At 44.4% G+C, this 24,249-nt stretch overlaps 1 protein-coding gene across 1 annotated transcript in view; it reads left to right on the top strand.

Moving 5' to 3' along the window:
* The first annotated feature begins 4,216 nt into the window (after positions 1-4,216).
* The window catches only part of tafa4b (TAFA chemokine like family member 4b), a 66,450-nt gene continuing 46,417 nt past the window's right edge, over positions 4,217-24,249 (top strand). The window contains exon 1 of the mRNA XM_058631166.1: positions 4,217-4,879. The gene's annotated coding sequence lies outside the window, so the exon portion shown is untranslated. The remainder of the gene's footprint in view (positions 4,880-24,249) is intronic.

The following is a 24,249-nucleotide window of genomic DNA, read 5'->3' as shown; positions in this document are numbered from 1 at the left end:
CGTTCAGAAAGACCGAAACAGTAAGAAACTGTAAGAAAAACAAAAATGAGGGACGGTCGGTAAGTGAGACACATTAAGACGCTCAGTCGCGTTAATATCGTGTCTCACAAAACACACTTTTATGCATTTATCATCTTTTGTCTGATGATTGTCTAAACGTCGTATTTCAAACCCATTTTTCACAGTTCACTTGTGTCAGTTATTATTTAAACAAATGTGCTTTTTCTTTTCCATCATCATTATCAGTGTTATTATCAGTGTAGTTTGTATTAGACGCTGCTGTTAGTACGTTGTGTATTTTTAAACTACTTTGAAAGTTTAATGAGCACAGTTTGTAATGCGGCGCAACGCTCACGAGAGAGTTGTGGAGATCAGACGATGAATTTCTTTCTCTGTTTCTTGTGCGTTTCTCGACCTCTCTGTCAGCTTCATGTTTCATTTATCGACGCTGAAGTCGAGTCGGTCAATTTCACATTCCAAAGCTGTGTTAACTTCTATTTTTTTTAAATAAATAATCCCTAAAATGCTGCTGTAGCATGTCTTCTGTCTGTGTCTGTCATATTAGGCATGAGGGATGAAATTCATCTTAATTTAATCCATCATCTTCTGATGTCTGTCCTTGCGAGGGGGGAGAAGTGAAGCGGGTTCTTGCTGATGTCAGACAGCCTGATTATTTTACTAAGTTCAGGTCCGGGGGCCTCCTTGCAAAATGGCACTAGTTCAGTTTTTACTGTCACCATAATAAATCTAGATGGCCTCAAAAACCACTGTGAGTAAACAGTTGTGCGCTGTGGCCACATGAGGGCAGTACAACACCACGCATGAGCCGAATCTTCACTCCTTGCTCAGTGTGATGGAACCTGACGGTCCTGCTCTAACTTATGCACAAATAAATCCACTGTGTCACAAGAGGGCAACGTTTGATCACCTGTGTTTGCTTTCAACGTCGCACGTTTGGTGTCAGCAGTCGAGCTGCTGCTGCTGCTGCTGCTGCTGATGCTGCTGCATCTTCTCTTCTCTGCAGATGTTGTGTCTGAACTTCCCGAGTATTGACAGACAGACACTGAGCCACTGTTTATGCCGCTGCTCGGGTTACTGCCAGTGACCTCGTGAACAAGTGAAGGATCTCCACGCAGGAAACGGGGAACCAGGACGTGTGTTCTCTCTGACCTCCGTGGTGCCTTCAAATCCACGTCCCACCAAGCGAGGCCTGCTCGGCTGCCGGCTGTGTCCACGTGTGCAGCTCTGGAGTGGAAGAGGAGACGTGAGAGGATCGTCCAACAGAGGTGAGAGCTTCCAAAGACAGGGACATTCTCCTGTGTGTGTGTGTGTGTGTGTGTGTTACAGGTGTTGCCTGCCAGCACACTGTCACAAACTAACAGACGAGGACCCGCCTCTGGACATGTTACCACTCTACACCCTTCAATAATTAGCCATGTTACATGTTGCCCTTTTCCAAGGCATGTGTTTCAGCATGTTACTGATCACATTAACGGGGCTCAGTCACTTCCTGTAAATGAGGACAGGAAGTGAGGAAGATAAATGTGTGTGTGTGTGTGTGTGTGTTTATTTACGTGTTTTAAGCGACTTTTAAGCGATTTATGTGATATTTTAGGTTTTTTTTTTATTTTCACCTGTGTTTTTCCTAATGTGACCTGTCAAAATGGCTGCCGTGAAAACAGAAAAGAAAAGGGGTGGGGCCTCATTAGTCGTCTCCGCTGCGTTTTCCACAGCGACGATGATAGTCGTCCGTGATGCGACCCTGACACTGGACGCGCCTCGTGTCTACGTGTGTGTGTGTGTGTGTGTGTGTGTGTTGTTACGAGTACGGAGAACATCAACTCGGAGCGTAAGTGAATTGAATTCCACAGCGGTCAAACTCACATTTCTTGAAGTCCAGCAGAGTGTTTATGTAACATGATGTGTTTTTTCTCTCCCTGTGAGCATAGATGAGATAAGTGCTCCGGGATGCTGCATCCATTAGCTGCCCCCACTTTAAAGGGCCTCTGATTCCCACTGCGACACGCTGGTTGTTGTCGACGCGGCCGTACCTGGCCGATGCAGACAGGATATATTCTGTTTCATCAGCTTCTCCCGCTCACTTAAACCTCACAGTCACACTGCATTTGTCCCAGTTTGTCTGCAAACTGAATTAGCCCCCGGACGAGCACAGAGAAGCCCTCGGTGACGGACGTGAGCAGCCCCGCAGCTGTCTCCACTGGGCTCAAACTTTGATTTTATTTTGTTAGGGTTTTTTTTTTTTTTGCAGTTTAATGTGTTTATCTGACTCCCTGACATCTGAAGGGCTTCTCTCCTGGCAAACCTACAGCGGCGTCTAATCTGTGCTCAGTTCAAACACAGACGGATCGATTTGTAACAGATTCGAGCTCAGATGAATCGGTTAGAAGATAAAATACAACACCTTCTCTCTCTCTCTCTCTCTGTGCCGAGGCAGCAGAAAAAGAAAGTGTGGTTCATTAGGCGAGGGTGGAAGACAAGGATGTTGCTCTCGTTACGTGTCATATTTATTTATTTTTAGACGACATTAATTAAAAGATCTTTAATCCAAACTAAAACGAACCCCGCGGTGACACCGCCGGGCCTGTGGTGTATATGCAGTATATCTGTATCAGGACGTAATGTACAGTCTTCACCTCGGGTCGTTAGCAGACACAGACCTCCTCTCAGTCTTAACGACTGCAAATATACAGCAAAGCAATCAATTGCCATCAACACACTGGTGTATAGTCCGGGGATGGAATAATTGATGGGCTGTCTCTGAGCGCGTAATGGAGAGGTGGCTGTGATTAAATTCTCTTTAACATCTCATTGGGTGGTGGAGGTGGTGGAGGTGATGGTGGGGGTGGTGGAGCGGGGAGCCCACACCACCCCCACGTCCACAGACCCGTGCCGTACACGTGTGGAGACGTGAGGTGGACTACTAAAAGACACACACAAACAAGGACAATGTAAACCCCAGAAGAACTCACTCAATGTGATGCATAGCCGTTTTATTAGGTACGCCTGATCGACCGCTTGTTTGCGTTCATATCTAATGAATCACGTTCAAAACCGAGCGTCAAAATGTGACTTTGAACGAGAAAGGTCAGCGGAGAATGACCGGGGCTGATCTGACATGATAAAGAGGCAACAGTCATTCTAACAACCACTCGTGTGAAGAAGGCCGTGAACAGATGGACGACAGCAGCAGGACGCCTCTGCTGCCGTTACCACACTCAAGTGACTCATGCCACTGAGTGTGAACGATTCCAGTTTCAGATCAGATCTGAGTCACTTCAGCATGTGGTTTTTGATCAGTGTCTGATGTTGTTGTAACATGAATCACTGCGGCTTTGACCTATAACACGCTGATGTCATCGACCTGCGCCAACAACGGCAAAGTTAAACAATAACGGGCCGTGGGAGTGTCGCCCTCTAGAGTTACAGCTCACTCCTGAATTCACTGCGATAGATTCCGTTTCTTTTTTGGCTTCAATACCTCGTTCGCTTGTTTGCAGTCGCGTGCAGATGCAAAACACTTCGTAGTAAGAATGTGATCTGTGATGAATGTGATGAAGATTTGAGTTGTAGCTGGTCACACATCTGGTAACAGGCATGTTCGGTGTGTTCCATCAGAGGTCGTCAGGACTGGGAGTGACGTCACGTCCGAGTTGATCACTCTACGCTGTATTCTGCGCACACAAACGGCGTTAGCGACAAAAATGGACAACTACTACGTATGTGTACGAGTGATTTAAATTGGAGCACATGAGACAGAAGTGCAATTGATGGTGCGTTCCAGTTGTCGTCGGAAGTCGTAATTTCTGAGTTGAGTAGGTGTCTTCAACTTCCCCAACAAACAGCACGACTTTACTGTTTGATGTCACCTTTGTCGCATTTGAACTTCCTTGTAGAGCTTTCTTTGCGACTGAGATACGTTGTTTTAGCGACTTCTCGGTCACTCCCAGTTCAGACCTCCAACTTCCGATGCAAATAGACAACCGCGTAAAAGTAGCCGAGGTTGCTCCGACTTTCCGACTGAGTTGTCCCAGTGGAAGAAGCTCCCACTCTACTCAGAAATGTGGACTTCAAGCTGTAACTGGAATGCTCCTGCGACAATGTTCAGACTGAAGGACTTGTCAGGATTAACTTTTCGCAGATTTAGATGAAGTCATGTTTCCAGTCTCCTCCCCCTCCACTCCAACAGTCCAGCCTGCACTTGTAAACTACATGACATCAGTGAGGAAGGGGAAGGTGTGTGTGTGTGTGTGTGTGTGTGGTGAACTGGGCGGGCGCTGTTGCACGTGCTCTGAATGGGGAAGACGGACTCGCCTCGCGTTCCTAGCGTCCAATCGATCCGCGCTCGGGAGGAGCGACGGGAGCGCAACTATCGCTCCCTTCATCACAGCACCATCACTCTCCTCATCATCATCAGCAGCAGCAGCGGCAGCGGCAGCAGCGGTGACTTTAACGCCTTCACTGTGGCTGGTGAACTTGTGTGTGTGGAGTGTGACAGACACAGAAACACCAGCTCTGCGTCTCTTTGGACAGGATTTACGCACTTTTCGTGACTTTCTGCGACGGGACGCGGTGAGATCTGGCGCTCACCATCACTTGTTCTGTGCGGGATCCGCGGCTCTGGTTCTCCGGTGTAGCAGTGAGCCGCCCTCCTCACCTCTGCCTCACGGGGTTTGGTGGGTTTGTGTGTGTGGAACGTGGACTGCAGCCTCTCCAAAAATAAGGATTTAGTGGAAAAAAAACAAGAAATAAAAAGACAAATCAGTGGAGTTGAAGTTGGAAGTGACATTAACAGTTTTCTGATTCATCACCTGGATCCTTTAACTGCAGAGATCATGGCATCGAGTTCATAGATTTCGAGGTAAGGGGATTTCTTTGATTTTCTTTGCAATTAGTGCAGATTTTCAGTTTTGATTCCGTGCGTAAATCATTCCATGACGCACGGATGTGAGGATGAGACTTTTCCCCCGACATTTCTCTTTCTTCCGTGGGTGACAGGGACTGATGGACTGACTGACTAAATGACTTAAACAGGAACTTTGATGTCTGTGGCTCGTTTATCTTTCTTTCATAAACAGCAGCAAAAGAAAACTCTCTGTGCGTAAAAATGGCACAAACCCAGCAGCGGTGTCACTGACCGTGTGTGTGTGTGTGTGTGTGTGAGGCGCGTATAAGCGCGGGGAAGATTGAGCTGCGTGGGGTTGATGCAGTCAGTCAGTCAGTCGGTCGGTCGGTGTGCGGTTGAATAAACGACCGCGTCGCTGCTCGTGGCGCCTGGAGAGTGATCTGTGATGATGTTCCGCTGACCGCGCTGCTTTTCTAATCGCTCCTCGCGTGGATCGTGACTGGCTGATGGAATAAAGACGAGAGGAGAGGAGAGGAGAGGAGAAGACAGATGTGAGAGGAGAGGAGAGGAGAGGAGGAGACAGATGTGAGAAGTGAGGAGAGCTGAGCTCTGCCGTCGGGCTCTGCGAGCAGATTGCGCACAGAAGCAGGGAGGTGTGTTGCAGAATTCGCACGTACAGCCCTCCCCGCTCTCTCTCTCTCTCTCTCTCTCTCTCTCACTCTCTCTCTCACTCACACGCACATACACACACATACAGGTTTTGGCAGCTACCCTGTGAAGGACCTTTTTGACTTGGACACTCCTGAACCTGAACCTTAACCAAATCTCAGCCATAAACTTAACCGTTCCTCAGAACAAATGAAGGTTCTGCCTCATTTGTTCCAGGTCTTGGTCTCCATGAGGACCACTGGTCCCGACAAGGTCAGTGTCAGTGAAGGTCCTAAAGAGGCAACAAATATATTAGATCAGCTTACAACCTTCATCCCTGGATTTAACCAGAACTAGTAGTTAGTATGGCAAACGTTACCTTTTTATACTGAAACCAGTTCTTCAGAAATTAGGTTCTGCCTCATTAGGACCAGGTTTTGGTCTCTTTGAGGGCGACTGATTCTGACAAGGTCAGTGTTTGTGCTCTAAAAGGTCTCAAAGACGTACACACACACCAGTTTGTGCAGCTATTCTTGTGCGGACACTGCATGTTAGAACAATCAAAGTCTTTTTTCCCTTAATTTAACCAGTTCCTCAGAAATCAGGTTGCGTGTCTCATAAGGACCAGGTTTTGGTCTCCGTGAGGACTAGTGGTCCTGGCAAGGTCAGTGTAGAATACTGTGGTAGATCCTAACGAGTTGACGAAAACGAGAACACACACACACACACACAAAGTGGTGGTGGTGGGGGGGGGGTGACTGTGCATGTTAATGGTGCAGTAATGAGACCCAACCCCTATGGTGTTGTAATTGTTAGTCATCCTTGTCTCCTTCACTCCTCCCACTCCCATCCCCTCTTCTTCTTCTCCTCCTCCTCCTTCCTTCCCTCTCTCTCTCTCTCTGTCTCTCTCTCTCTCTCTGTATCTCTCTCTCTCGCTCGTCCCGCTGCTCGACCTGCAGTTTGTACTGTATTGAGAGAGTGTGTGTAATTATTCCCCTATTGTTTTCAGCGCGTGCGGCACTTCAGCGCTGGCACTTCACAGAAAGTGGTGTCATTAGTGTGACAGGGAGGACAGAAGGGAGGGAGACAGGGAGGGAGGGAGGGAGGGAGGGACAGAGAGAGAGAGAGAGAGGGCAAGGGGATCGGTCCAGGGACTTAATTCTCATTGACAGTCACATTAACACAGGAGCAGCACTCTTAATCCTGGGGAGATTACTCTCTCCAACATGACCCCTCTTGTCTCTCTCACACACACACACACACGCACACTCACACACTCACACACACACACACACCGCTGTCTTTTTAAGGACACACATTGACCGCCATTTATTTGGGCAGCCTCACCAAATTGTTATCCCCAACCTTAACCATAACCACAATTCAAATCTTAGCCCTAAACCTTGCCTCATTAGGACCAGGTTTTTGGTCTCCATGAGGACTCCTGGTCCTGACAAGGTCAATGTTTTATGTCAGAAAAGGTCCTTACGTGCAGCTGTCTTAGTGAGATTTAGCAGATTTAAACACACTTTTTTTAAAGATTCAGTAAAAATGGAAAAAGAAGGTATTTGTAGGTGTCGTGTTAAGAGTAAGTCGAGCGTGATGAGCTGTAGGTGTCGCGTTAAGAGTTAGTCGAGCGGGATGAGCAGTAGGTGTCGTGTTAAGAGTTAGTCGAGCGTGATGAGCTGTAGGTGTCGTGTTAATAGTTAGTCGAGCGTGATGAGCTGTAGGTGTCGTGTTAAGAGTTAGTCGAGGGTGATGAGCTGTAGGTGTCGTGTTAAGAGTTAGTCGAGGGTGATGAGCAGTAGGTGTCGTGTTAAGAGTTAGTCGAGCGTGATGAGCTGTAGGTGTCGTGTTAATAGTTAGTCGAGCGTGATGAGCTGTAGGTGTCGTGTTAAGAGTTAGTCGAGCGTGATGAGCTGTAGGTGTCGTGTTAAGAGTTAGTCGAGCGAGATGAGCTGTAGGTGTCGTGTTAAGAGTTAGTCGAGCGTGATGAGCTGTAGGTGTCGTGTTAAGAGTTAGTCGAGCGTGATGAGCTGTAGGTGTCGTGTTAAGAGTTAGTCGAGCGCGATGAGCTGTAGGTGTCGCGTTAAGAGTTAGTCGAGCGCGATGAGCAGTAGGTGTCGCGTTAAGAGTTAGTCGAGCGTGATGAGCTGTAGGTGTCGTGTTAAGAGTAAGTCGAGCGCGATGAGCAGTAGGTGTCGTGTTAAGAGTTAGTTGAGCGTGATGAGCAGTAGGTGTCGTGTTAAGAGTAAGTCGAGCGCGATGAGCAGTAGGTGTCGTGTTAAGAGTTAGTTGAGCGTGATGAGCAGTAGGTGTCGTGTTAAGAGTTAGTCGAGCGTGATGAGCTGTAGGTGTCGTGTTAAGAGTAAGTCGAGCGCGATGAGCAGTAGGTGTCGTGTTAAGAGTTAGTCGAGCGTGATGAGCTGTAGGTGTCGTGTTAAGAGTTAGTTGAGGGTGATGAGCTGTAGGTGTCGTGTTAAGAGTTAGTCGAGGGTGATGAGCTGTAGGTGTCGTGTAAAGAGTAAGTCGAGCGTGATGAGCAGTAGGTGTCGTGTTAAGAGTTAGTCGAGCGTGATGAGCTGTAGGTGTCGTGTTAAGAGTTAGTCGAGCGCGATGAGCTGTAGGTGTTGCGTTAAGAGTTAGTCGAGCGCGATGAGCTGTAGGTGTCGTGTTAAGAGTTAGTCGAGCGTGATGAGCTGTAGGTGTCGTGTTAAGAGTAAGTCGAGCGCGATGAGCAGTAGGTGTCGTGTTAAGAGTTAGTTGAGCGTGATGAGCAGTAGGTGTCGTGTTAAGAGTTAGTCGAGCGCGATGAGCTGTAGGTGTCGTGTTAAGAGTAAGTCGAGCGTGATGAGCTGTAGGTGTCGTGTTAAGAGTTAGTCGAGCGTGATGAGCTGTAGGTGTCGTGTTAAGAGTTAGTCGAGCGTGATGAGCAGTAGGTGTCGTGTTAAGAGTTAGTCGAGCGTGATAGGTGTCGTGTTAAGAGTTAGTCTAGTGTGATGAGCTGTAGGTGTCGTGTTAAGAGTTAGTCGAGGGTGATGAGCTGTAGGTGTCGTGTTAAGAGTTAGTCGAGGGTGATGAGCAGTAGGTGTCGTGTTAAGAGTTAGTCGAGGGTGATGAGCAGTAGGTGTCGCGTTAAGAGTTAGTCGAGCGTGATGAGCTGTAGGTGTCGTGTTAAGAGTTAGTCGAGCGCGATGAGCAGTAGGTGTCTTGATAAGAGTTAGTCGAGCGTGATGAGCTGTAGGTGTCGTGTTAAGAGTTAGTGGAGCGCGATGAGCTGTAGGTGTTGTGTTAAGAGTTAGTCGAGCGTGATGAGCAGTAGGTGTCGTGTTAAGAGTTAGTCGAGCGCGATGAGCTGTAGGTGTCGCGTTAAGAGTTAGTCGAGCGCGATGAGCTGTAGGTGTCGTGTTAAGAGTTAGTCGAGCGCAATGAGCTGTAGGTGTCGTGTTAGGAGTTAGTCAAGCGAGATGAGCTGTAGGTGTCGTGTTAAGAGTTAGTCGAGCGTGATGAGCTGTAGGTGTCGTGTTAAGAGTTAGTCGAGCGTGATGAGCAGTAGGTGTCGTGTTAAGAGTTAGTCGAGCGTGATAGGTGTCGTGTTAAGAGTTAGTCGTGTGTGATGAGCTGTAGGTGTCGTGTTAAGAGTTAGTCGAGGGTGATGAGCTGTAGGTGTCGTGTTAAGAGTTAGTCGAGGGTGATGAGCAGTAGGTGTCGTGTTAAGAGTTAGTCGAGGGTGATGAGCAGTAGGTGTCGCGTTAAGAGTTAGTCGAGCGTGATGAGCTGTAGGTGTCGTGTTAAGAGTTAGTCGAGCGCGATGAGAAGTAGGTGTCTTGATAAGAGTTAGTCGAGCGTGATGAGCTGTAGGTGTCGTGTTAAGAGTTAGTCGAGCGCGATGAGCTGTAGGTGTTGTGTTAAGAGTTAGTCGAGCGTGATGAGCAGTAGGTGTCGTGTTAAGAGTTAGTCGAGCGCGATGAGCTGTAGGTGTCGCGTTAAGAGTTAGTCGAGCGCGATGAGCTGTAGGTGTCGTGTTAAGAGTTAGTCGAGCGCGATGAGCTGTAGGTGTCGTGTTAAGAGTTAGTCGAGCGTGATGAGCAGTTGGTGTCGTGTTAAGAGTTAGTCGAGCGTGATAGGTGTCGTGTTAAGAGTTAGTCGAGTGTGATGAGCTGTAGGTGTCGTGTTAAGAGTTAGTCGAGGGTGATGAGCTGTAGGTGTCGTGTTAAGAGTTAGTCGTGGGTGATGAGCAGTAGGTGTCGTGTTAAGAGTTAGTCGAGCGAGATGAGCTGTAGGTGTCGTGTTAAGAGTTAGTCGAGCGAGATGAGCTGTAGGTGTCGTGTTAAGAGTTAGTCGAGCGTGATGAGCAGTAGGTGACGGTGTCGTGTTAAGAGTTAGTCGAGCGCGATGAGCTGTAGGTGTCGTGTTAAGAGTTAGTCGAGCGCGATGAGCTGTAGGTGTCGTGTTAAGAGTTAGTCGAGCGAGATGAGCTGTAGGTGTCGTGTTACGAGTTAGTCGAGCGAGATGAGCTGTAGGTGTCGTGTTAAGAGTTAGTCGAGCGTGATGAGCTGTAGGTGTCGTGTTAAGAGTTAGTCGAGCGTGATGAGCAGTAGGTGTCGTGTTAAGAGTTAGTCGAGCGTGATAGGTGTCGTGTTAAGAGTTAGTCTAGTGTGATGAGCTGTAGGTGTCGTGTTAAGAGTTAGTCGAGGGTGATGAGCTGTAGGTGTCGTGTTAAGAGTTAGTCGAGGGTGATGAGCAGTAGGTGTCGTGTTAAGAGTTAGTCGAGGGTGATGAGCAGTAGGTGTCGCGTTAAGAGTTAGTTGAGCGTGATGAGCTGTAGGTGTCGTGTTAAGAGTTAGTCGAGCGCGATGAGCAGTAGGTGTCTTGATAAGAGTTAGTCGAGCGTGATGAGCTGTAGGTGTCGTGTTAAGAGTTAGTCGAGCGCGATGAGCTGTAGGTGTTGTGTTAAGAGTTAGTCGAGCGTGATGAGCAGTAGGTGTCGTGTTAAGAGTTAGTCGAGCGCGATGAGCTGTAGGTGTCGCGTTAAGAGTTAGTCGAGCGCGATGAGCTGTAGGTGTCGTGTTAAGAGTTAGTCGAGCGCGATGAGCTGTAGGTGTCGTGTTAAGAGTTAGTCGAGCGCGATGAGCTGTAGGTGTCGTGTTAAGAGTTAGTCGAGCGTGATGAGCTGTAGGTGTCGTGTTAAGAGTTAGTCGAGCGTGATGAGCAGTAGGTGTCGTGTTAAGAGTTAGTCGAGCGCAATGAGCTGTAGGTGTCGTGTTAAGTGTTAGTCGAGCGCGATGAGCTGTAGGTGTCGTGTTAAGAGTTAGTCGAGCGAGATGAGCTGTAGGTGTCGTGTTACGAGTTAGTCGAGCGAGATGAGCTGTAGGTGTCGTGTTAAGAGTTAGTCGAGCGTGATGAGCTGTAGCCGCGTGTTAAGAGTTAGTCGAGCGTGATGAGCTGTAGGTGTCGTGTTAAGAGTTAGTCGAGCGCGATGAGCTGTAGGTGTCGTGTTAAGAGTTAGTCGAGCGAGATGAGCTGTAGGTGTCGTGTTACGAGTTAGTCGAGCGAGATGAGCTGTAGGTGTCGTGTTAAGAGTTAGTCGAGCGTGATGAGCTGTAGCCGCGTGTTAAGAGTTAGTCGAGCGTGATGAGCTGTAGGTGTCGTGTTAAGAGTTAGTCGAGCGCGATGAGCTGTAGGTGTCGTGTTAAGAGTTAGTCGAGCGAGATGAGCTGTAGGTGTTGTGTTACGAGTTAGTCGAGCGAGATGAGCTGTAGGTGTCGTGTTAAGAGTTAGTCGAGCGTGATGAGCTGTAGCCGCGTGTTAAGAGTTAGTCGAGCGTGATGAGCTGTAGGTGTCGTGTTAAGAGTTAGTCGAGCGCGATGAGCTGTAGGTGTCGTGTTAAGAGTTAGTCGAGCGAGATGAGCTGTAGGTGTCGTGTTAAGAATTAGTCGAGGGTGATGAGCAGTAGGTGTCGTGTTAGGAATTAGTCGAGGGTGATGAGCAGTAGGTGTCGTGATAAGAGTTAGTCGAGCGTGATGAGCTGTAGGTGTCGTGTTAGGAGTTAGTCGAGCGTGATGAGCTGTAGGTGTCGTGTTACGAGTTAGTCGAGCGTGATGAGCTGTAGGTGTCGTGTTAAGAGTTAGTCGAGCCTGATGAGCTGTAGGTGTCGTGTTAAGAGTTAGTCGAGCGAGATGAGCTGTAGGTGTCGTGTTACGAGTTAGTCGAGCGAGATGAGCTGTAGGTGTCGTGTTAAGAGTTAGTCGAGCGAGATGAGCTGTAGGTGTCGTGTTAAGAGTTAGTCGAGCGTGATGAGCTGTAGGTGTCGTGTTAAGAGTTAGTCGAGGGTGATGAGCTGTAGGTGTCGTGTTAAGAGTTAGTCGAGCGAGATGAGCTGTAGGTGTCGTGTTAAGAGTTAGTCGAGCGTGATGAGCTGTAGGTGTCGTGTTAAGAGTTAGTCGAGGGTGATGAGCTGTAGGTGTCGTGTTAAGAGTTAGTCGAGCGTGATGAGCTGTAGGTGTCGTGTTAAGAGTTAGTCGAGCGTGATGAGCTGTAGGTGTCGTGTTAAGAGTTAGTCGAGCGTGATGAGCAGTAGGTGTCGTGTTAAGAGTTAGTCGAGCGCAATGAGCTGTAGGTGTCGTGTTAAGTGTTAGTCGAGCGCGATGAGCTGTAGGTGTCGTGTTAAGAGTTAGTCGAGCGAGATGAGCTGTAGGTGTCGTGTTACGAGTTAGTCGAGCGAGATGAGCTGTAGGTGTCGTGTTAAGAGTTAGTCGAGCGTGATGAGCTGTAGCCGCGTGTTAAGAGTTAGTCGAGCGTGATGAGCTGTAGGTGTCGTGTTAAGAGTTAGTCGAGCGCGATGAGCTGTAGGTGTCGTGTTAAGAGTTAGTCGAGCGAGATGAGCTGTAGGTGTCGTGTTACGAGTTAGTCGAGCGAGATGAGCTGTAGGTGTCGTGTTAAGAGTTAGTCGAGCGTGATGAGCTGTAGCCGCGTGTTAAGAGTTAGTCGAGCGTGATGAGCTGTAGGTGTCGTGTTAAGAGTTAGTCGAGCGCGATGAGCTGTAGGTGTCGTGTTAAGAGTTAGTCGAGCGAGATGAGCTGTAGGTGTTGTGTTACGAGTTAGTCGAGCGAGATGAGCTGTAGGTGTCGTGTTAAGAGTTAGTCGAGCGTGATGAGCTGTAGCCGCGTGTTAAGAGTTAGTCGAGCGTGATGAGCTGTAGGTGTCGTGTTAAGAGTTAGTCGAGCGCGATGAGCTGTAGGTGTCGTGTTAAGAGTTAGTCGAGCGAGATGAGCTGTAGGTGTCGTGTTAAGAATTAGTCGAGGGTGATGAGCAGTAGGTGTCGTGTTAGGAATTAGTCGAGGGTGATGAGCAGTAGGTGTCGTGATAAGAGTTAGTCGAGCGTGATGAGCTGTAGGTGTCGTGTTAGGAGTTAGTCGAGCGTGATGAGCTGTAGGTGTCGTGTTACGAGTTAGTCGAGCGTGATGAGCTGTAGGTGTCGTGTTAAGAGTTAGTCGAGCCTGATGAGCTGTAGGTGTCGTGTTAAGAGTTAGTCGAGCGAGATGAGCTGTAGGTGTCGTGTTACGAGTTAGTCGAGCGAGATGAGCTGTAGGTGTCGTGTTAAGAGTTAGTCGAGCGAGATGAGCTGTAGGTGTCGTGTTAAGAGTTAGTCGAGCGTGATGAGCTGTAGGTGTCGTGTTAAGAGTTAGTCGAGGGTGATGAGCTGTAGGTGTCGTGTTAAGAGTTAGTCGAGCGAGATGAGCTGTAGGTGTCGTGTTAAGAGTTAGTCGAGCGTGATGAGCTGTAGGTGTCGTGTTAAGAGTTAGTCGAGGGTGATGAGCTGTAGGTGTCGTGTTAAGAGTTAGTCGAGCGTGATGAGCTGTAGGTGTCGTGTTAAGAGTTAGTCGAGCGTGATGAGCTGTAGGTGTCGTGTTAAGAGTTAGTCGAGCGTGATGAGCAGTAGGTGTCGTGTTAAGAGTTAGTCGAGCGCAATGAGCTGTAGGTGTCGTGTTAAGTGTTAGTCGAGCGCGATGAGCTGTAGGTGTCGTGTTAAGAGTTAGTCGAGCGAGATGAGCTGTAGGTGTCGTGTTACGAGTTAGTCGAGCGAGATGAGCTGTAGGTGTCGTGTTAAGAGTTAGTCGAGCGTGATGAGCTGTAGCCGCGTGTTAAGAGTTAGTCGAGCGTGATGAGCTGTAGGTGTCGTGTTAAGAGTTAGTCGAGCGCGATGAGCTGTAGGTGTCGTGTTAAGAGTTAGTCGAGCGAGATGAGCTGTAGGTGTCGTGTTACGAGTTAGTCGAGCGAGATGAGCTGTAGGTGTCGTGTTAAGAGTTAGTCGAGCGTGATGAGCTGTAGCCGCGTGTTAAGAGTTAGTCGAGCGTGATGAGCTGTAGGTGTCGTGTTAAGAGTTAGTCGAGCGCGATGAGCTGTAGGTGTCGTGTTAAGAGTTAGTCGAGCGAGATGAGCTGTAGGTGTTGTGTTACGAGTTAGTCGAGCGAGATGAGCTGTAGGTGTCGTGTTAAGAGTTAGTCGAGCGTGATGAGCTGTAGCCGCGTGTTAAGAGTTAGTCGAGCGTGATGAGCTGTAGGTGTCGTGTTAAGAGTTAGTCGAGCGCGATGAGCTGTAGGTGTCGTGTTAAGAGTTAGTCGAGCGAGATGAGCTGTAGGTGTCGTGTTAAGAATTAGTCGAGGGTGATGAGCAGTAGGTGTCGTGTTAGGAATTAGTCGAGGGTGATGAGCAGTAGGTGTCGTGATAAGAGTTAGTCGAGCGTGATGAGCTGTAGGTGTCGTGTTAGGAGTTAGTCGAGCGTGATGAGCTGTAGGTGTCGTGTTACGAGTTAGTCGAGCGTGATGAGCTGTAGGTGTCGTGTTAAGAGTTAGTCGAGCCTGATGAGCTGTAGGTGTCGTGTTAAGAGTTAGTCGAGCGAGATGAGCTGTAGGTGTCGTGTTACGAGTTAGTCGAGCGAGATGAGCTGTAGGTGTCGTGTTAAGAGTTAGTCGAGCGAGATGAGCTGTAGGTGTCGTGTTAAGAGTTAGTCGAGCGTGATGAGCTGTAGGTGTCGTGTTAAGAGTTAGTCGAGGGTGATGAGCTGTAGGTGTCGTGTTAAGAGTTAGTCGAGGGTGATGAGCTGTAGGTGTCGTGTTAAGAGTTAGTCGAGCGTGATGAGCTGTAGGTGTCGTGTTAAGAGTTAGTCGAGGGTGATGAGCTGTAGGTGTCGTGTTAAGAGTTAGTCGAGGGTGATGAGCAGTAGGTGTCGTGTTAAGAGTTAGTCGAGCGTGATGAGCTGTAGGTGTCGTGTTAATAGTTAGTCGAGCGCGATGAGCTGTAGGTGTCGTGTTAAGAGTTAGTCGAGGGTGATGAGCTGTAGGTGTCGTGTTAAGAGTTAGTCGAGCGAGATGAGCTGTAGGTGTCGTGTTAAGAGTTAGTCGAGCGTGATGAGCTGTAGCCGCGTGTTAAGAGTTAGTCGAGCGTGATGAGCTGTAGGTGTCGCGTTAAGAGTTAGTCGAGCGTGATGAACTGTAGGTGTCGCGTTAAGAGTTAGTCGAGGGTGATGAGCTGTAGGTGTCGTGTTAAGAGTTAGTCGAGGGTGATGAGCTGTAGGTGTCGCGTTAAGAGTTAGTCGAGGGTGATGAGCTGTAGGTGTCGTGTTAAGAGTTAGTCGAGCGTGATGAACTGTAGGTGTGGAAGCTGGGAGGGAATTCACGTGATTTCTAAATGTCCTCTTTTATTCACAAAAATGTTAACGATACGCCAACTTTTCCAAATTTTACACACAAAATGAAAAATGTGCCTAAACAGGCCGTGTAACCCTTTACCCATCACAACTACAAGCCCAAACCCTTAACCCTAATCTAAACCTAAAACCAGGTCTTAACCTTAGCCACATTGAGGTTGAACAGAAAGTGAGGACCAGACAAAATTCCTATGGCCTTAAGTCAAACCAAAACCAGGTCTTAACCCACAAACGTCCCCTTAATCTCCTCAATTTCCCTTCATCAACGGTCCTCACACAGCCGCGCGTACGAGAACACACATACACACACGCACACACACACACACACCTGTACGAGGGCAGGCACTGTGTCGCCTGGCTGCTGCGCTGCCTCTCCTGTCTGCAGTGGACGGCTTCTCCTCTGTCTTTGTCACCCGCTTCCATTACCTCACACACCCTCCCCTCCATGCCCTCCTCACACACACACACACACACACACACACACACACACACACACTAACACACACATGTGGAGAAGCATCCACACACTTGGCAATTACTCCTCACTCCACGCTCTCTCTGTCATGTGGACCCGTCCGGCTCCCATGCGGCCGCGGGACAGACAGACAGCCAGACAGACAGCCAGACAGACAGAGGGAGAGCGGCGTATCCTCAGCGGGTCGTTCTCTGGCTCTACATGTTTCAACAGCCTCTGATCTACTTATCCCACTGAGGGCTGCTCGGGATGACTGGCCGGGATCGGAGGAAGGGAGGGATTGTGTATGAGGACATGTCGGAGCAGCGAGGAGGGAGAGAGAGAAATGAGCTGGAGAGATGGAAAGAAGAAATATTTGTGAGAGATGAGGCAAGGAATTTGGAGACTGTCTGTGTGTGTGTGTGTGTGTGTGCATCTCTGCAGGAGAAACATCACAGAGTCCAATCACAGTCTTTTTATCATCACGATAATCAACATTTTCAAATCTGTTGATTTCGATAATTACTGGGGCCGTGCGTGAATCAGCGATAATCTGAGATTATCATGATACAACAAAGGATTATGACGCTATATATACAGTTTATACTGCGGTCTATTGGGACGCGATAGTCAAGGTGACGTGTTGTGATTTTTTTCCCTCCAAAATTGACGAGAATGCAGGGAAACGTAAGCCAGCTGCTCAGGGGAAACTCGGACGTTTTAAGTTAACGCTATAGCGATGAAAATGCTTTGAAAACGAGTTTAGGTGAATACACCTGCTGCTTTTTGTCCAATCTCAAAACGCCGGCCTTGTGTTTCCATGACGACAGCGAATGCGCTACTTTAGGAAAACGATGATGTCATAGCCCCACCTCCCTAACCCCTTAACCCCCTGTGTGACGGGACGTAACAACAACATTTACGATGGCAGATTACAGGATTGTTGGATTGTGGTTGTTGTTGTTCTTCTTCTCCGTTTGTGATGCATCCTTTTAACAGCACTACAGCGCCACTTACTGGCCTGGCATATGTAACTACAGTGTTTTGAGTCGGGGGGTTCCTGTGTGTTTTTTTTATACTGTGCTGTTTCTATGTGGATGTGGCCTCACGCTGCTGATGACTGGTTTACCGTGTGTGTGTGTGTGTGTGTGTGTGTTTTGTAATCTATTGTATAATTTGTTTTTTCTTTAAATGGATTAAATGAACTAGACACAGGAGTATTAGGGTCACATGTAAAAATAAAAAAATCTAAAGGAAGAAAAAAGAAAACAGCATGAATTCTGAGATTTAAGAATTAAGAATATAGAATATTGTCTTTAATCTCAGAATTCTGACTTTAATCTCAGAAAGTGGGAATTCTGAGATTAAATTATAAAGAATTCTCACTTTAATCTCAGAATTTATACATGTTTTAATTTTTTTACTTTCTTCTAAAAAAGCTTATGACATGTGGCATTAATACTCTTCCATAAATAAAACTACAGTTACTGGTGTGGATTCATATACAGTTAGATTTATATACATTAAGATTTATATACTGTTAGATTCATATACTGTTAGATTCATATACAGTTAGATTCATGTACTGTTAGGTACATGTACTGTTAGGTACATGTACAGTTAGATTCATATACAGTTAGATTCATATACAGTTAGATTTATATACAGTTAGATTCATGTACTGTTAGGTACATGTACAGTTAGATTCATATACTGTTAGATTCATGTACAGTTAGATTCATGTACTGTTAGATTCATGTACAGTTAGATTCATATACAGTTAGATTCATATACAGTTAGATTTATATACAGTTAGATTCATGTACTGTTAGATTCATATACTGTTAGATTCATATACAGTTAGATTCATGTACTGTTAGGTACATGTACAGTTAGATTCATACACTGTTAGATTCATATACTGTTAGATTAATGTACAGTTAGATTCATGTACTGTTAGGTTCATGTACAGTTAGATTCATATACAGTTAGATTCATATACAGTTAGATTCATGTACAGTTAGATTCATGTACGGTTAGATTCATATACAGTTAGATTCATGTACAGTTAGATTCATATACAGTTAGATTCATGTACTGTTAGATTCATGTACAGTTATTCATGTACAGTTAGATTCATATACAGTTAGATTCATGTACTGTTAGATTCATGTACAGTTAGATTCATATACAGTTAGATTCATGTACTGTTAGATTCATGTACAGTTAGATTCATATACAGTTAGATTCATGTACAATTAGATTCATGTACTGTTAGATTCATATACAGTTGGATTCATATACAGTTAGATTCATGTACAGTTAGATTCATATACAGTTGGATTCATGTACAGTTAGATTCATGTACAGTTAGATTCATATACAGTTAGATTCATGTACTGTTAGATTCATGTACAGTTAGATTAATATACAGTTAGATTCATATACAGTTAGATTCATGTACTGTTAGATTCATGTACAGTTAGATTAATATACAGTTAGATTCATATACAGTTAGATTCATGTACTGTTAGATTCATGTACAGTTAGATTCATATACAGTTAGATTCATATACTGTTAGATTCATGTAAAGTTAGATTCATATACAGTTAGATTCATGTACAGTTAGATTCATATACAGTTAGATTCATATACTGTTAGATTCATGTACAGTTAGATTCATATACAGTTAGATTCATGTACTGTTAGATTCATGTACAGTTAGATTCATATACAGTTAGATTCATGTACAGTTAGATTCATATACAGTTGGATTCATATACAGATAGATTCATGTACTGTTAGATTCATGTACAGTTAGATTCATGTACAGTTAGATTCATGTACTGTTAGATTCATATACAGTTAGATTCATATACAGTTAGATTCATGTACTGTTAGATTCATATACAGTTAGATTCATGTACTGTTAGATTCATGTACAGTTAGATTCATGTACAGTTGGATTCATATACAGTTGGATTCATATACAGTTAGATTATTCATATACAGTTGGATTCATATACAGTTAGATTCATATACAGTTAGATTCATGTACAGTTAGATTCATATACAGTTAGATTCATATACAGCTAGATTCATATACAGTTAGATTCATGTACAGTTAGATTCATATACAGTTAGATTCATATGCAGTTAGATTCATATACAGTTAGATTCATATGCAGTTCGATTCATATACGTTAGATTCATATACAGTTAGATTCATATACAGTTAGATTCATACACTGTTAGATTCATATACAGTTAGATTCATGTACTGTTAGATTCATGTACAGTTAGATTCATATACAGTTAGATTCATGTATAGTTAGATTCATGTACAGTTAGATTCATATACAGTTAGATTCATACACAGTTCGATTCATGTACTGTTAGATTCATGTACAGTTAGATTCATATACAGTTAGATTCATGTACAGTTAGATTCATATACAGTTGGATTCATATACAGTTAGATTATTCATATACAGTTAGATTCATATACAGTTAGATTCATATACAGTTAGATTATTCATATACAGTTAGATCATTCATATACAGTTAGATTCATATACAGTTATATTATTTACATACAGTTAGATTCATATACAGTTGGATTCATATGAAGTTAGATTATTTATATACATATAGATTCATATACAGTTAGATTCATACACAGTTAGATTCATGTACTGTTAGATTCATGTACAGTTAGATTATTCATATACAGTTAGATCATTCATATACAGTTAGATTCATATACAGTTATATTATTTACATACAGTTAGATTCATATACAGTTAGATCATTCATATACAGTTGGATTCATATGCAGTTAGATTATTTATATACAGTTAGATTCATATACAGTTAGACTCATACACAGTTAGATTCATGTACTGTTAGATTCATGTACAGTTAGATTCATATACAGTTAGATTCATATACAGTTAGATTATTCATATACAGTTAGATTCATATACAGTTAGATTCATATACAGTTAGATTATTCATATACAGTTAGATTCATATACAGTTAGATTATTCATATACAGTTAGATTCATATACAGTTAGAGTCATATACAGTTAGATTCATATACAGTTATATTATTTATATACAGTTAGATTCATATACAGCTAGATTCATATACAGTTAGATTATTTACAGTTAGATTCATATACAGTTAGATTCATATGCAGTTATTGAATGATTGCCCAGCTCTTGTAAAGCAGAGGAAAATGTCACATGTATCAAAGGTGCTTCAGACAAATAAGCAGAGATCAGCTGTGTGACAGTGTATGACAGATTAGAGATCACACACACACACACACACACACACTGGCATTAACAGATTGACTGTGATGAATGGCTACTTCTCAGCTGAGAGGAGGAGGAGGAGGAGGAGGAGAAAAGAGAGATGTCACGGGCAGAGAGAGAGAGATGGAGAAAAGGAGAAAAGGCCTCTCGTTTGTAAAGTGGCAGCGGCGCCGGGCGAGTTTTCATCCCTGCAGCCGTCTGTCCCCACGTGTCGCGGGTGAGGCTGTGCACGATAACACCTTCACTCATCCTGAGGAAATCAGATTCAGAGAGAAATCCACTCAGGGGCTGATGTCTCTCCTCAAACAGCAGATCTGTGACTCCTAATGGAGGAAGGAGAGATATGAGATCAATGAGTGTGTGCACGCTGTGTGTGTGTGTGTGTGTGTGTGTGTGTGTGTGGTATCTGTTTCCTGTATCAACCACAAAGCCGCAAATGGACAGAGGTCACGACCCCCGGGGGGTAAGAGAGGGTAAAGTTCAGGTGTTGGCAGCGACTGACAGAATCTCGTGGCCCGTGAGTGAAACAGAAGCTCAGTCAATGCGAATGATGATCAGCTGTAAAGCTCAAGTTCAGAAGGATTTTTCAGTAAATAACTAAACTAAAGTAATTCAGGATTGTTTGTTTCTTAAACGTGTAAATGACGATGTTTCTCAAATGTCTTGTTTTTGTCCACAAACCAAAAATGATTCAGTTTTAACGATTTCTTTGTTACATGGAGCAAAGGAACCAGGAAATGTTCACATTTAAGAAGCTGGAAAAATCAGAAAGACACTCAGTAGTTGACAGTTGGCAGGGAACCCCAGTGTTGTGATAATTACTCAGATGTCCACAGGGGGCGATAGAGCTTCTTGTACTTGGTTAGTTTCTGTTTCCAGCCACAAATTCACCAAACAAACCCCAGCAGAAGCTGATGAATCCACTCGACTGAGTGTCCGTGCATCAGTCACCTGCAGTTTGTCCACACACACGTTCATTTAATACGGAGACGCTCGCTATCTCAACCAGATGTCACTGACAAGATCGATTTTTATCCCTCACTGCAGTGTGCGTTCTTATTCGTATTCACAAATACAAAAAAAAACATAGTTAAGGAGCGTATTGATCGTATGAAGATTCATCCGTCCTGACTTTGTAATCTTAATTTACATTTATTTGTTTGATTATTTTGTGCTGAGGGAAAAACAAGAAAATAACCAAAAAAAGCCCACTCAGATTAATTGGCCATATGGATAAATCAGTATACCTTGAGTAATGATTGTCCCACTGTTGTGCTCTATCCATCATCTCGGATGCAATCTGCTGCTTCCAGTCATGTGCACGTGTGTGTGTGTGTGTGTGACAGACAGCGAGCGCCTGTTCGCTCTCCTCTGGCAGCTGGCAGATGTGCCGGTAACCGTGAGCGACAGCGCGAGTGTGAGTGAGTGTTACTGTGTTTGTGGGATTATGAAAAATCTCCCACCGTGTGGAGAAAGACCGGGGGTTCATCATCGTCATAGCTGCCCCTAAACAACACCTATTTATTGTATTATATTATATTTATTTATTTATTTAATCTGCGGCACCATGTTTACCTCTGAGCTTATTTTCCTCTGTTGTTTCTGGAGACGTTAAAGGTTTAATATGTAATATTCCTGCATTAAGAGTGTCCAAAAAAGACAAGATTAATGATGTATAATTCTGGAATTGTGTGTCTAATAGTCCTTAAATCCCCAGAAATCCATGTTAGTGCTGCAACGATTATTATTATCTATTACTGTGAGGGTTTTCTCAACAATTAAAATAAGTTTTTTTAATTTTTCCAGCTTCTTAAATATGAATATTTCCTGGTTTCTCTCATGTAAAGAAAGAAAATCCTTTGTGGACAAAAACAAGACGTTTCAGAACGTCATCATTTCCAGGTTTGGGAAACGCCGATCAACATTTTCTGACATTTTAAATTGAATTTAAAAAATTCTAATTCAAATTGAAATGACCACAGGAAAAGGTCTACAGGAAAATTTGTGTTTTTCTGGAGAGTTAATGGTCTCAACCACTAGATTTACGTCTTTGTCAATAAAACAATGATGTCAATTTGATTGTCCTCTTTAGCGATGCTCCCAGCAGTGAAGAGCTGCAATTAACGATTACTTTAATCATCGTTTAATCTGTCGATTATTTTCTTGATGAGACGAGTACTTGGTTTGATTCGTAAAATGTCAGGAAATGTGAATTTCTAACGATTTCTATGACATATGGAGCAAAGAAACCAGGAAGTATTCCCATTTAAGAAGTTGTAAAAATCAGAATTATATAAATATATATAAATAATCAAGAAAAACTCAATAGTTGACGACTCCTTTAGCAATTGATTAATAATCCAATAATCGTTGCAGTCCTAGAGCAGCGTTTCCCCAAACTGTCTACACGAGGACCCTCTTTTTTTAAGGAAAATTACTGGATTTAAATCACAATATAAATCATGACAAAAACACATTTATTTCCAAGAGATATGTATATATGTGATTTTTTTTGTACATTATTATTATTATATACTTATACTTATATAATCTTAACTAAAATGGTTGGAAAAAATTAGTTAGGGGACCCAAACGAGGTTTCCTGTGACACATCTGTGGGTCTCGACCCCGTGTTTGGAAACCCCTACGGTTCATGTGAGCGTGATCACAGTGCGACTGAGTTGCAAAACTCGAGGTTTCAGATCAGGAGTTCAGATTGTTATGTGGGCGACGTCAGACACACAAATCAGGCAAAGGTCAAGAGGTCAAGAGGTCAAGAGGTCGTGTCTCTCTGTCTGGATACTGTCACCGAGCCTCATTCATGACGAGGGACGAGGAGGCTTCAACCTCTGTGGGATGAGCAGAGCATTGAAGGGGAGAAAGGGGTGAGGTGATGTGGAGGAGTGAATGGATGATGTGTGTGTGTGTGTGTGCGTGTGTGTGTGTGTGCGTGTGTGTGTGCACATGCTCGGGGTGATGGCTTTGTAATGAAAACAGCAGGCAGAGAGCGCTTATGCTCCATCACTGACTCATGTCAGTCACCAGTGGACAGTGTCCTCCTCCTCTGGGAACAGCTGCTTGTCTGAAGATGAATCATTATTGTGTGTGTGTGTGTGTGTTCAGGTATTACTAATGCTGTGGGGACCTAAACCTGTTTGCAGTCACATGATGGGGACTTGTCTTCCGTGTGGGGACAAAAAGCATAGCCCCCATAATGTAAATGACTACATTTTAAAGTGACAATATGTTTTAAGGTTAGGGTCAGAGTTAGGATTAGGACTAAGATTAGGCCAGTAGTAATTACAGTTAAGGTTAGAGTAAGTCTTCAGAAAATGAATGTAAATCAATGCAATGTCCCCTCAAGTCATGTATGTCGAACGTGTGTGTGTGTGTAAATCGGTATCGGTCAGTATCAGTATCGGTATCAGTATCAGTATCGGTCCAATACTGGTTAAAACCAAACAGAAGTAAGACAGTCCTTTATTTAAGTGTAAAATCCTTCTCTATATCGAGTGCTTTACTCGGCACAGGCTGTAAAAAAAGTAGATCAAAATCAGCAAAAGCATTTTAACTGAGTCGTAGGAGAATGATGTCTTTTGAAATGACTCAGCACAAATGTGTCGTTCACAGCTTCATACGTTCATAAATGTGTCTAAAAGGACATTCTGATCTGAAACTTTAAAGGACTTTTGGGGGTTAAGACCTGGTTTTAGGCTTAGGGTTAAGGTTAGGCACGTAGTTGTAATGGTTAGGGTAAGGGTAAGGGGTTAGGGAATGAATTGTGTTGATGAGTATCCTCTTTGTGATGACATTCTGACCTTTGGGGGGACATTTTGTCTGGGCCCCACAGCTTTAAAGGACTTTGTCAGGGTTAAGACCTGGTTTTAGGTTTAGGCACTAAGGTGAGATGGTTAAGGGTAAGGGTAAGGGGCTCTGGAATGCATTATATCAATGATGTGTCCTCACTAAGACATAAAAACGTGTGTGTGGTGTTTGAATGAACATATTTAAACGACATACATTCACGTTATAACTCTTGATCTTTGCTCTGAAGTAGTAACTTAATAAAGTATATTATGGGCTGTTCTTCACGGTGGAGTCTCAGAGCGAGACGCGTCGATCAAGTTATCAATTTCAGGTCGCAATTTTAAAATGTTTGAACTGCACAATGAGCAAAAAGGTTAATCGTTCTGTTTTTGATCGTTTCTGTGTTCAGTGCCAATTTAAAAAAATAAACAAAAACAGTTACGT

The sequence above is a fragment of the Solea solea genome, chromosome 6 (assembly GCF_958295425.1).
Source record: "Solea solea chromosome 6, fSolSol10.1, whole genome shotgun sequence".
NCBI lineage: Eukaryota > Metazoa > Chordata > Actinopteri > Pleuronectiformes > Soleidae > Solea > Solea solea.
This window is presented reverse-complemented; position numbering and strand designations above follow the sequence as displayed.